Source organism: Pleurodeles waltl, chromosome 1_2 (assembly GCF_031143425.1).
Source record: "Pleurodeles waltl isolate 20211129_DDA chromosome 1_2, aPleWal1.hap1.20221129, whole genome shotgun sequence".
Lineage (NCBI taxonomy): Eukaryota > Metazoa > Chordata > Amphibia > Caudata > Salamandridae > Pleurodeles > Pleurodeles waltl.
The window spans coordinates 1077114414-1077128693 of record NC_090437.1 but is presented as its reverse complement, the minus strand read 5'-3'; the positions used below and the strand labels follow the sequence as shown (position 1 = coordinate 1077128693).

Genomic DNA, 14280 nt, shown 5'->3' with positions numbered 1-14280 from the left:
GTTAGTTCTCTAGCTGTGGCTTAGAATAAAGTAAGACACTTATTCAATACCAGGGGACAGTTTGACGTTCAATAGGCTTCTACCAACATCTTCTCATCTTCGTGATTCGATATTTAATCAGGACATGCATTCAGTGGTACGTAGAAACCTTGTGTAAACTAAAAAAGTATCAGGCTCCAGAAGTGTTGGAATGGCAAATTTAGCTCAAACGACAGGAATATGGGCAATGAGAGAGTCTGCTGATACTGTGCACATATTGTTTGAGGGTGTCGAATGGGTAAGCAGGGCAAAATAAGAGGTATGTCCCCATTCCTTAGCCATGTTTGCCTTCTGCCCTTCATTTGCAAGAAGATTAACACTCGGACAGCTTTTCTGTGTAACAAGGCTGATTGCACCTTTCTATTCGAAAAATTTAATTCAAAATTGTATTACTCTTAATTTTACTTCCTTCACCTCTTCGGCTATGTTTTTTTCAAACTTTTTCTTTTTCTTTCTTGCTCTAACCCATACTTCATTATTATTTCATCTTTCATCTTTCATTCTTCATTTTTTTTTTTTTTTTCTCTCTGTCCTTTGTCACTTTTTGGGGTTTTCAATCGAATTGCACAATGCGTGCCAGCATGGAATGTAATTATGGCATGACTGACTAACAATCATTTTTTATTTTTCTAAAGACAAGCCCTAAACGCTGTCATTTGATTTAAAAAAATAAAACCACCATTCGCCAGCTCATTGGGAACATTAATACTTTTTTTTCTACCATGGACCAACGTGCAATGCAGACCAGACTCGGGTGGGACAAAAACAGCATTGGAAGCCTGCTCTAAACTTGCTGCCTTCCTAGCACCAAGAATGCTGTCTTTTGTGGCTGTTGGGCGACAAGAAATGTGTTTCTGGTGGCAGAGTTTGCGGGGGCACAGCAATTCCCGCTTTCTCTAAATGTGTTGCAAGAATCAAGTTGACAGACATTTTTTGACAGCTGTCCAATTATCAGTAAAAAACCTATTGATCGAGGCCGTCTCGGAGGCACTAAAATATATTTTTAGTTTGTGCTTAAACTAATTACAATACATACTCATTTTGAATACAGGTCTTCAGTTGTAGACCAAATTGTTTCAACTGTTTCTCTTTGCTTAATGACCTGACATTATTATTGGCCCCTCTCGTCGATGAGGAGGCTAAAGGCTCTGCAAAGGGTGCGTGGGACGGGTGAACAACTGTGTGATCTGTTAGGGCTTTGTAGAAGATGCTGTGTATTTATTATGCAGAACAGAGAGGATATTAGAGTGAAACATGCCGTCGATGTTCGATGTGCTGCACTAGCGTTGCCATGCACTGACATCGTAAGAGGGGCTAATGTTAGAATCACTTATCTCGGGCTCTTATATGGTAGTGTAATGTTCTTGTGAAATTCAAGGGGCTGTCACCAATATCTTTCATGATAGACATACATCAGAGGGATCCAGATTGCTTTCGAAAATGGATCCGTATTTTTCTGTGAAAGGCGGTTCTAATTACCACGTTCAGATTAAATGATCAAAAAAAAAAAAGATTACTGAGAATGTGTAACCAGTGGCACAAACATCATTGGATGTTTATGATGTGGAGACGAGGGAATGCGACTGGGGAATATTACAACAACATCAACTAAACCGAATTTCTTGTTAAATGTGTCCCATGAGGCTTATGGCAAGGAGTCATCATGTTGTCCTTCAAAATTTCAAAGATACAAAGTCCATTCTGTTTGCTTTCTATTTTTTAATGTAATTGGGTGAAGTCACGATTTGCACGGTTCTACATTCAGCAATTTGCCCCCTTCTGCGTATTACTGGAAAATAATTTGGTACTTTAAAATAATGCTTTTATGATACCATTGTTTCATTCATCTGAACTATTGTAATTCATGATTTTCGAAACAGTATTATTTGTATGTAACTTTAGGATGTTTATACCTAGTGGTATACATGTCTTGTTTTCCTAGGTGGGACTTGCCTGGTGCCTTGCTGAACTTGAAAGAAAGTAAAGAAATCAATAGAATGTGAGTAAAATGTAGCACAGAACTATGGGCCAGATGTATCAAACCATTTTGCATTCGCAAATGGTGCGAATCGCAGAATTTGGCCGTTTGCGAATGCAAAAATGTGGTCTGCGATGCATGAAAGGCATTCGCAGGCCAAAACCAAGGAATTGCCAAAAATGCCATTTTTTGCGAAGCGACATGGTTTTGCGTGTCGCATTTTGCGTCTCGCAATTTGCGACATGAAATACTGAATCACAATTAGCATCTCGTAAATTGCGAGTCGGAATAGCGACTCGCAAATACTGATTTGGTATTTCACGTCGGAAATTGCGAGACGCAAAATGCGACACGCAAAACCATATTGCAATTTGATGCATCAAAAATTCGCAAATTGCAAATTTTCGCAGAATGGCCTTTTGCACATGCAAATTACCACGGAGTGAAAGCAGGTGGTAACCAGGTGCAACCTATATAAAGAGGCCCAGAATGCCTCAGACTCTTTTCCACAATGGCTGCACTCTACGTCATGGCGAGGAGAATGAGGATCTTGGCAGGTTTGAGGAGAGGGAGGAGGAGACAGGAGCGCATTTTCAGAGTGTGCATTACCCTTTTTGACCAGACTGAGGAGGAGATATATGATAAGTACAGGTTGAACTCAGCCATGATACTTGACCTGATAGCTGAGCTACAACCCATACTGCAGCGCACACCACATAGGACAAATAGCATACCCACCCATGTGCAGGTATTATGCTCCCTCCACCTACTTGCCTCAGGGAGCTATCAAGGGGTCATAGCAGCAGCTGGAGGGGTATCACAGAGTGCCCTCTCTAGATTTTTCAATGCATTTATCAATGCCATGCTGAGTAGGATACACCAGTACATCAGATTCCCCCACACCCCACAGGAAATGCAGCAGACAAAAATAGATTTCTACCAGATAGTGCAGTTCCCCCACGTCCTAGGTGCCATAGATGGGACACATGTTGCAATTTGTCCACCATCGGCCACAGAGTATGTGTACCGCAACCATAAATACCAACATTGCATGAATATACAGGTGAAATGCAATGCCTCCTACATCATAACTGATCTCGTGGCTAGGTACCCAGGGAGCACACATGATTCGTACATCTTTCGCCACAGCGGGATTCACACAAGACTGCTAGCTGGGGAGTTTGGTGAAGGATATCTACTAGGTATTGTCTCTCTGTACACTGGTGCATTGATGGCAGTGTGATGGCAGATGGCTCACTTACTCATTATACCCTCTGTTCCTTCCAGGAGACAGTGCCTACGCAGTGCGCACCTACATGATGACGCCCTACCTCACTCCTACAACACCAGCAGAACGGAGATACAATTCAGCACACAGGGCAACCCGCAATGTGGTGGGGTGCACCTTTGGCCTACTGAAGAGTTGCTTCTGGTGCAACCACAAAAGTGGAGGGGCACTACAGTACAGCCCGGACACAACCTGTAGAAAAGTGGCCACATGTGCGATCCTGCACAATATAGCTCCCTCCAGGGGCATACCTGTGGAAATATCTGATCCAGACTCAGATGAGGATGATGATCCCATACCCCCCCTACAGCCAGCAGACGGGACCAGTGCAGCAGAGGGCAGGCAAAGGTGTGCTGACATCACGCACAACCATTTCCTAAGTAAGTAATAACAACACAACTTCACTGACGTGTTCTGGTAGTCAGTACCTTTATTACCTTAACGTCAGGTAACATAAGTGTCACTAGCAAAAAAAAAAAAAAACACGTGTCATAAAATAACCATTAATAGTGTCTCACTATTGTATTCATAGTTCACTGTAAAACAAAATATGCAGACAGTCCCCTGTGGCCATCAAAGTCACTTTTTATGGCCACGCAAGCCACTAGAGTGCACAGCTGCCTTGCCGGCACCTCTGGTATCTGTCTCAGTGGCAGTGCTGTGCCTGGCACTGCGACGCCTGTGATCTGTCGTGGGTACTACAAGGCTGCTGAGGCTAGATGAGTCCTCAATCTCCCCTAGTCCAAGTTCACTGGGTATAGCAGAGCGGTTACCCAGCATAGTGTCCAGAACATTTGTTATCTGGACCAGTTCCTGGGCTACATCCCGACTGCTGTGCGCTGCCTCCACCTGTGCAGCCACAGCAGGCTGCGATATGAGGGCCGTAGATGTTGCCAGCCGATTGACAGATCTACAGAATCCACTAAACATCCCTATAAATCGCCTCTCATGCCTGCAGTGGCTGACCCTCTCATGCCTTATCTCTGTGCAGAGTTCTTTCACTGCATTGGTCAGCTCCCTGATGTTCTCGGCAGCTGTGATCTGTCCCTCATGCAGCTTGGAAATGTTTGAATTAAGGCACTCCAACTGCTTATGCAGCCCCCCATGTTGGCATTGTGTGCCTGCATCTGCCTATGCATTGCCGTGATCTTCTTATTTTGCAGGCGCTGCATTTAAGCATAGAGGGTTCCCGGCCACCGAAGAATGATGGGCCCTCTCCTGCTTCCACATGCTGCGTGCCTGCATACTGAGGCCTCCTGCGGGGTGTTGAATGACACTGGGGCTGGGACTCCTGCATTACGGTGAATCTGCCGCCTGGGGATGGAGTGTGGCCTTCATCCCTCATGTCATCTGAGTCCTGGCTCAATTCTGGGAGAGGTACAGCCCTTGCCCTGCGTCTGATTGGCGCAATAGTCACTGACTCACTGGTGTTGGAGTCTGATGGAGGCTGTGGTTCAGCATCCCCCACAACGGCACATGCTGATGCTGCTGGGCCTGGGCCATCTGCAACGACAATGTGCAGCATGTCATTTATGTATGTATCATCAACGGTTACACAATGGTAATAAATGTACAGTTACATCATATCACTATGTAGTGGGTGTTGTCTTCTTCTGCATGTCGCTCTACTTAATTACATTCTATGTGCTAATTTCAGCTCTGGGTTGTGGACTACTTCTCCCATAAGGCATTGTTGTGCCGCTTCTAAGATGTGGAATGGACTACTTATCGCAATGCTTTGCACTAATTGCTAATTACTGAGGGGCTTTTGTACATACACATATGGGGTTACATTTCAATACTGCACTTACCTTTACTGGTGCTTGGTGTGCCGGATGTGTCTAATTCAGTGACCCCACTGACAGCTTCTGGGAGGAGTGTCAACTCCACCAGGTCTTCCATGGGGGTGGCAGGTTTCTGCCTCCTGTAGTCTTTTGGCCACCCTCTCCTTGGCACGGGAACGCAGGTCGTACCACCTCTTTCTAATCTCCTCCACTGAGTGCTGCGCAACCCCCACAGTGCAGATTTCGGTTTGTATGTCCACCCAGAGTTTGCGTTTCTCACTCTCTGGGACCTGGAGTGAGCTCTTCCCGAACAGCCGGTCATGGCTCCTCACCACCTCCTCAGTGAGCACCTCCAGTTCCTGCTCACTGAACTTCAGTTTTCTCTTCCTCTCTCCCTTCTCCTTTCCATTTGCAGAATTGTCCATGCTGATGTTAAGTCCTGCCTTGCTCACAGACTTGCTCCCTGTGGCTGGGCTGTCTCTCTCTCACTGCTCCTTTGGGAGTGGCACATGCAAACTGCCTGGGATGACTCACTTCCTGCTTGTGATGTCATCAGGCTCTGCCAGTTGTGCGTTCTCGCAATTTGCAATTTTCAAATACCGAATCGCAAATTCGGTACTTGGGCATCGCAAATTGCATTGGCGAATTTTAAGAAATCGCTAATTCCGAATTGCAATTATGTTACATTGCATATTGCGACTCAGAAATAGCGATTTCTTAAAAATCGTTATTTGCGATTCTCAAAGGGGTTTGTTCATACATCTGGCCCAAAGTGCTTTAGTACACTCAATTAAGTAAAATAAAAAAGTGGAGGGCCAATAAATACATATCATCATTGCTCAGTAGCCACAAATAGCCTAACAGAGCAAAGGGACTTGATGCACAAGGGTATTTGATGCACACTAAAGGGTAAACCCGTAACTTTACGTGTGCTAAGCAGGATTTGAATTTGCAGGAAGGCTTGTACAACTTCTTATTCAATATTAAATGTTCTTCTTTGGATGAACACCTGCTCTGCATTCGCAGAAGGAAGTATATCCTTTCCTTGTAGACATTACATATAACAATAAGTCAATATTGCAGCCATATGGTGAATCCTGTGTACCAAATATTTGGTAGATTTCCTGTCAAGCTGCACACTCACACAATGCATAGTGGCATAGGTGGCATGGTGACTACGCTTGGTTATATAGCCTTCTTACAATTGCTGGGATGAATGCCCCCAGGGTCAGTGTACTGTATTCGCCTGAGCCTGTTGGTCCCCTTTCGAAAAAGGAACCTACAATGAATCTCCAGAAAAATTCATGTGACACAGCACGATACATGTATATAATGTTGCACTACTATAAAACCCACAACTATCTCCAGAGAGGAGGGCACTTGGAGCTTCTGCTTCCCAATGAAGCCTTGCAACTCAAACTAGAATATTGTAGTAGTCCTTTGTATCCCTATCTTCATGTATATAATTTGTGAATTTTCATGCTCTGCTGCTTTATTTTCCATATCTCCCCACAATTTTTGTATTTTAAAACACAGCAGGGTATGATCCGCCAAGAAACTTGTAATATTATGGGCGGAAATATTCTCTGTCTGGACATAATTTTCAGGTTTTCTGGAATTCATACATGTTCAGAGGAGAATATATGGAAGCAGAGGCAGGCATCGGTTTCTAGATGTGTTTCTGGGAAGTTCATGAGACATTAGGATACTATTCCAGCTGTGCTGAGATATTGTCCATGTCGTAATTCTTCAGGAAAAAATATACCCCCCACACACTCACAGGAAAGTATCTTCCTCTACACCTTTGCCAAACCTGGGCATAATTCACGCTTCCAAGGTAGAAGGGGGAATGAGAGGAGATTGTAAATATCTAAACACAAGCCACACACATACTTTGGACTTTCATAAACTTACATTAAGTACCCATTTACTCACAACTTAAGTGGGATTTATGGCTCCATCAAACTGTCCACTCAAAGCAGAAATCTACATACACAGAAATTGATTTACGCCTGCCATTGATCTCTTTGTTGATTCCTGACAGATGTAAAACAGTTACATTCATTTGTAAACTGTTGTTTACTACAGAATACAACTTCGTGAATATGGCTGGTAGTGCTGAACATTCCTCCAATGACTGAAACAGTCCTGTCGCCAACATATAGGTGTGAGCTGCATCTCCTGCTCCATGGCATTTGCATAGGACCACTCTCCCAACACATTTCTTGGGTTGCAAACTTAGATTTCCAAGCTGCTGAGAATAGAAATAGTTTATTTTTCCTAATCTGGTTTCCCCATAGGTGTTCTGCTGATGGATTTTGTACAATGACTGTGAAATGCAACAACTTTGATGATCTAAATAATTTCGGCATTAATGTACTTGTATTGACAACTGTGGCTGCGTAAAAGGCACCATGGGTGTAATGATGCTCTGTTGCTGGCCAACAACTGCAGATGCACTGTCCGCAACCTAAGTCATTATATTGAAAACTAATTCATCATAGTCCAGCAGAGGCGACATATGATGAATCGTCACCAAACATGGTGGACAAGCAACCCAGGTATCTTTGTATTACTGGAAAGAATGACAAATGATTAGCACTGGATAGCACACATTTTGCACAATATCTTGTACTGCAACTACATAAGGGGGGAAATTCTGGGATTTAGGCAATGCAATATGGTTTACACTGTATTGAGAAATAGTAGTTACTGTACATCTTGAATCTCATCCCATAATAACTGTTGCCTTGTATGTGTATCACATATTTTGTAGTGATATGTTATTCAATTTCATTTCTGATGACCTTTTGCTTTTTATGAAACTGTCCTTTTGTTAAGCCATCTGTCACAATTTGGGCTTTGTCCATACTATAAAACTATTCTCATTGCACAAGTGGAATCTCGCACAGCTGCAACCATTTTTGACTGCAACATTTGCCTTCATTCTCCAAGTCTACATTTAGGCCAAATCATGTCAAGGCGTTGGCCTTTTTTTCTTTTTGGTGAATGTAATATGGACATTTGATGAGCACATAAACGTTTTTGTCTTTCTTGGTGTATCTGCAACTTTTGACACAACAGGCAACGCAATATCATTAAAGTGGATACACCTTGGATAAGGTTGCTGTCCATTGGTACAAAAGTGATCCCTACTAACATGCTCAGACATTTGTTCTGGTTCCTCTATTCAGTCATGTGGTGTCCTTCACAGTTCACTTCCAACAGCCTTTTAAAAGTGACCAACCTTAATCTGTCACCTTTATTATGTACTCATGTACTTGTTTATCTATGGATTTGTTTATGCATAGTTTGATGCATTTATTTATTTATTATGTATTGTTTCAGGTCGTTTGTATTTTGCTACTATTTTACATTGAAGTTATTTTACAGCGCAAAAATATTGAAGATGCTTTGGACAGATGGGTGCAGCATAAATGACTAAACCTGCTGGTGTGCTGAAGATGTAGGTTGACACCATAGGTTCATGATTGATGTGTGTCCTAAATTCTGGTAAAAACATGGAACTTTATATGATTTAATCTATCGCTTATAAAGCGCTTGTTCGTCAAAGGACTTCTTGGAGCTAGGGTATTGAACAGGAACAATAAAATGGCAGTGAAAGTTTATGCTAATAAAAGCTCTGCAAAATAAATACGTTTTCAGAATTTTCCTAAGAAATAATTCATTCTTCACTGCCTCGAGGTGCCATAGCAATGAGATCCAGGCCTTAGGTTCTGAAAAGGCAAGAGGCCGTCTTCACCTGGGGGATCGAATCATCCTGAGGGCATTTAGTAGAAGAAGGGAGGCAGTCCACAAGGAGTGAAAACGTCTATAGGTAGAGCTACGGACACATAAACAAGTCTAGTCTGTTCCATGGAAGAAATGTGTATCATACAGGTAACTTGACATTCCACTCCTCACATGCATACCAATGCATTATAATGTGATAGTATTTGATACAGACACCATAATTGGTTTATTACCTCTGAAAGGTAGGGACTGTGACACATCAGGAAGACAAACTACTTAACAGAATACTGTGAGAAAAGCCAGTGCTTTGCATTGACTTCTGTAAGATGGAAGAGTGCATTCTCTCATTTGTGTGTGAAAAGTTGTTCCACCATCAGCAGGCTGTTTGGGGATATCTTCCTTAAGCTTAGAAATCTTGAAGTGCTTTTATGTTTTTCAGAAAGGTGCAGAACTTAAAAACCTAGCTGTCAGAATATGTATATGTGCTACTGAAGCATACCCTTGAATTTAAATTGCCAACTATTGTTACATAAACTAAAGCTCACCTCTACAAAGTTTGATTTTCCCACCCACGGACACATGAATTTAGTTCTGTTCACCCACACTTGAGTCTGAATATACAGGTTGTTGCGCCTCCAAATAACCCCACTCAATATATAATAAATGTGGTGTTCATACTTTCAGGGTGTTAACAGTGCCTTTAAAAAGGGGTAAAGGAAGCAGTAGTAATTCAAACTCAATTTTGTTCTTTATAATGTCACACACCAGTACTGCAGTAAGAGAGGAGAAACTATTTGTCCTGATTTAGAACTCAGCGGATGAGTTACTTTGTCACAACTGTGACTGATATCCCGTCCCTGAAATCTAAATCTAATAAGATATAATGGGATTTAGATTTCAGCAGATGAGCTATCCGACACTGTTGTGATGGTGTAACCTTTTCCACCGAGTTCTAAATCTAGATGATTTAACACATACCTTAATAGCTACTGTCAATTTAGCTGAGAATAATGAAATGCCATTTGCCATACACAATTCTTCAACTCAGTAAATTGGAGGAATTTATGGGAAATTCTAAGAAGATTTGGACATTCCAAAAGTGGTATGTCAGTGCAACAGTCATTGTCTTAGTTGTACTTATTAGAATAATAGTTAATAATGCAGTGACCCAGATGAAGCAAGGTACCTGACAGGGCTGCTTGCTTTTCCGCTACTCTTTAATCTCTACATTGAAGCACCTGCTTGTAAAATTTGAGGCACACTCAAAATAGCATCATTTCAATCTACAATATTTCAGAGAAATGTAGCTTTGTCTGCTAATGAACTTGGAGTCCTTAACAACAGTCCAGAAATCAGTACCCCTAAATTAGAAGAAAGTGTTACTGATTACTCCAGGAGGTGTTTGCAATTTTAGTGTGTGAACCATTTTGTTCTCATTTCACACTATTGTGCATAAGGTATGTCCTGGACAATGTGGTGGATATGTCAATAAAACTGTAAGAATGATAACAGAGAAAACTGTTTTAGATCAATAAAACATAGGTATTATCAATGTGACGTTTTCTATTTTGCAAAGTTTGTTATTTGGGTCATGTACATAACCTATGACAAATGTCAAGCTAGTGAAGGTAAACCTAAATCTTGCTTTATGCCACAAGTCACTCATGACTGTATTGACACTTTTCATTATGCACTCATAAAGGATCTTAAAAAACTAAGAAGAGAGAAATACATAGATAAAAATAATTTGATGTACACACAGATGCAGGCAATAAGAAATCTAGCCTGAGACAAAAATATTGTAGTTCTCCCTGCAGACAAGGGAGGCAACATTATTATCTTCTTTCAGAAAATGTGCCTGAGTGAAAGTTACAAACAGGTATCGGTCAAGGAGAACTATATGCCCATCAATTCAGAGAGATATTTGAGCACCGTTGAAGAATATTGGGATTTACTCAATAAATGGAAATATCGGGTCATAATTAAATATGAAGATTTGGCTACTTGAAATGTTGAACATCTTTGCATACCCTTATTATAGCTATTGCAAAAGATACATAAAGTCCCAAAAGATCCACCGGGGGGCCATTGTATCTTCAATTTGCAATTTACTAGAGAACATTTAATAATATATAAACTTTTATTTAAAACTTTTTGTATCTGCACTACCATCATATATCAAGATACAAAGAAAGGAAGATTGAAGGAATACATGACATTGAATGTCGCCTCACTCTATACAAGTATTCAACTTGAGAAAGGCATTAAATGCCTGGAAAACACATTCTCTGGTAGAGACGTATGTCCTTGTATGTTCATACCATTATGATCATAAATGTGATTAGATATTGATAGATTTTTGTTCAATGGTGTACAATATAAAAAGGTATGTGGGATGCAATGGGCGCCTGTTTTGCTCCCAGCTTTGTAAATCATGCTGGGCTGGTAGGAGGAACAGGTGTCCATGCTCAATAGTTTACAGAAGATATGGGAAATGTGGTCTTGTGGTTAAGGTATATTGATGATATTGATGATTTATTTGTAATTTGCACAGATCAGCGGTGAGAGATTTTCTTAAGAGATTAAACAATAACTATTTGTATTTGAAATTTAACTGTAATACAAGCAATATACCAAAGGGTATTTTTGGATATAGAGGTAATGGTGAAAGACAATCAACTAGAACCTAGCCTCAACAGAAAAAACACAGCTAGTGACAGTTTATTGCATTCGAAATATAGCCATCAAGACACAGAGCATCCCTTATGGTTAAATTATGAGGTCTAGGAAAAACTGTAGCTCAGCTCTGCTCTGATGCAGATTTTGAGAATGGAGTTCAAAACATGGCAAAGAGATTCCAGGAAAAAGAGTAACCCTCATGGTGATTAGAGCAAATCAAGAAAGGTATAATGGAAATTTTCAGAACTATTGCCCTGTTTAAGAGTAATAGGGTACAGTACCCAATCAGCACATGAATATACCTACATGATAACCACATTTTGCAAAAAATAAAGTCAACTAATAGTATCATTGGGTATCATATTTCCACACACTCTAAAATTAATTATCACAAACCTAGATCTCTGCTTGATTGGCTAGAGTACAGTGATGTTTCTGGGAAAAAAACTAATAACATGGAGTTGGACATGAAAGGATTTTACATTTGTGGTAAGTGCAAGGCATGCCAGCACACTACCAATACAAAATGTTTCCCTGTGACAGCAGGGAACGGTAAAAGGCAGGTTAACAATTTGATCACATGCAGTGCAAACTATATAATTTACATCTTAATGTGCCCTTGTGGTAAACTCTGTGTTGGCAGGACCATTCACCTAGTCAAGAAAGGATTACTGGAGCATTTGCAGGCAAAACTAAAAAAATAAGAAATCACTATCCTGTGGCCCAGCATTTTGCTGAACATCATTGCTCGGATCATTATCTGTTAAAATATTACTGCATTATGAAGATTGATCTGAGTCCCAAGAGTGGATTGTGTAGCTTAGTTGAGTAGTGCCTAAGTACATTACTGAGCTCGAAACTATAGCCCTAGGAGGCTTAAATATTGAAGAAGAGCTGGCAATACATCTGGGAGAATAATGTAAAATCAAGGAATTCATGTGGGTTATGTTTATAATTTGCTGCCCTGCTCAGACACTAAGGGTTTCAAGAGGTATGTCATCTGTATTTTAAATGCTCTCCTTTTTTCCCTCTTTACAGGAGTTGAGGAAGGGACTCTCTTGCGAGAGGTGCTCATCAACCATCTACCCTCATCTATAGACACAAGATTCTGATTGCAGCAGATGTACATATGATTTTCTTTTATTTGCTCTGACTATTCATAATATAGTAATTTTGACATTGACATGTCAGGTTATTTTGAGAGATTGTATAATTATGTTTGCTCAAGATTTTTCTTTGGTTAATCACAATGCTATTCATGCATGGTGTAACTAGTTGTATACAACTTACCATATGAAATATTAGGCCTTGACTATGATGTGATGTATAATTTTTGTAATGTGCTGCATCATTTCACAGATTCTTGTGACCACTGTTTCTTTTATATGTCTCACATGTCTGACACAAGGGTGTAACCACATAACTTCAGTCCAATTGGGCTTGACTGTTTTGTATGCCCACATATGTGATAGATTGGAAGCTAACAGATCTCAGCTGTTGCATATGAATCATTTATATTGGTAGAATCATACATTATTGATTTGTCATTATGATTTTGTGTGTAAGTTTTCTCCAAATGTTGCACTTTCCCTTCCTACAGTCGAAGGTGGCACTCCGTGTAAACATTATGGTGCCCCTTTTCAATGTCTAAGATGTTCCAGACTACCCAGCAGGTGTGTCCTTGTTTGACATATGATTAAGGCGTCTGTTTGACACAGTGCATCACAGAGAAATAAACTGCACTTTCTGCACCAATTATCCTGAGTGTGCATGGTTCCTTGAACTGATGTTCCAGGGCAGGGTCTTATGATTATCTGGGTACCACTCCCAGACAGCACACTCCATAGGGTTGGGTATCCGGTATGCTGTTGGTTTTTTGTGTGTCTACTGACTTTTTACCTTCAGACCTCCTGCTTTGCAGACCTCGTGTTTGCTGGTTTTAGGACTCTGGGCACTTTTCTGCTGTTAACCAGTACTGAAACATGATAACATTGACTTATCAAAAATTGGCCCTTTTAAATTACTGATACATCTCTACTAAAGTGCACGACCTGTGCCAAGGCCTGTAAATTAAATGCTACTCGTGGGCCTGCAGCATTAATTGTGCCATCTACTTCAGTAGCACTTCAAGCATGTCTCAGGCCTGCCTTTGCAGAGCCTGTGGCCCATATTTTAAAAAAGTGGTGCATCAGACGTGATACACCACTTTTTCTGCGACCCCCTACCGGCACCTAATGAAACCATGGTTGCACCGTACTTATGATGCAGCACACCATGGCGGTCGTTAGTACGACAGCATCGACATTTTCTGTTGTGGTGCTTTGTTACACTAGCATCAAAAATGTGGACGCCCGTATAGAAAAGTGCAAGGAGGCCCATAGGTTTCTATGGGTGCATCATTTTAACGTCTGCTCTAAGCAAGTGTTAAAAATTACACTAAAAATGGGCCAGTTATATCTGTTAAATTGCGCTACACCATTTTTGCGGGCATCCTAGCACTGGAATGCCCCCATTGCATAGATTATGCCTGGCACAGCTATAATGGGGTGCAAGGGTTTACAAAGTGGAGCAATGCACAACTTAAAGTGAAGTTGGATTTTAAATTGTAATTCTGAAAATGGCACTTTTAGAGAGTTGCAATTTTCTTATTTTAGCCTTCTGCCTGTCTATGAATACATAGCTGGGGTGGTTGAAAGCTGGGCTTTGTGCATTCCCTCTAGACAGCCATACACAAAGGGAGCTTAGGTGTGATTGATGGA

At 41.0% G+C, this 14280-nt stretch overlaps 1 long non-coding RNA gene across 1 annotated transcript in view; it reads left to right on the top strand.

Moving 5' to 3' along the window:
* Positions 1 to 13277, top strand: part of LOC138247972 (uncharacterized) — a 274693-nt gene extending 261416 nt beyond the window's left edge. The window contains exon 4 of the long non-coding RNA XR_011194589.1: positions 12560 to 13277. This is a non-coding gene — a long non-coding RNA (uncharacterized lncRNA). The remainder of the gene's footprint in view (positions 1 to 12559) is intronic.
* The last annotated feature ends 1003 nt before the right edge of the window (positions 13278 to 14280 follow it).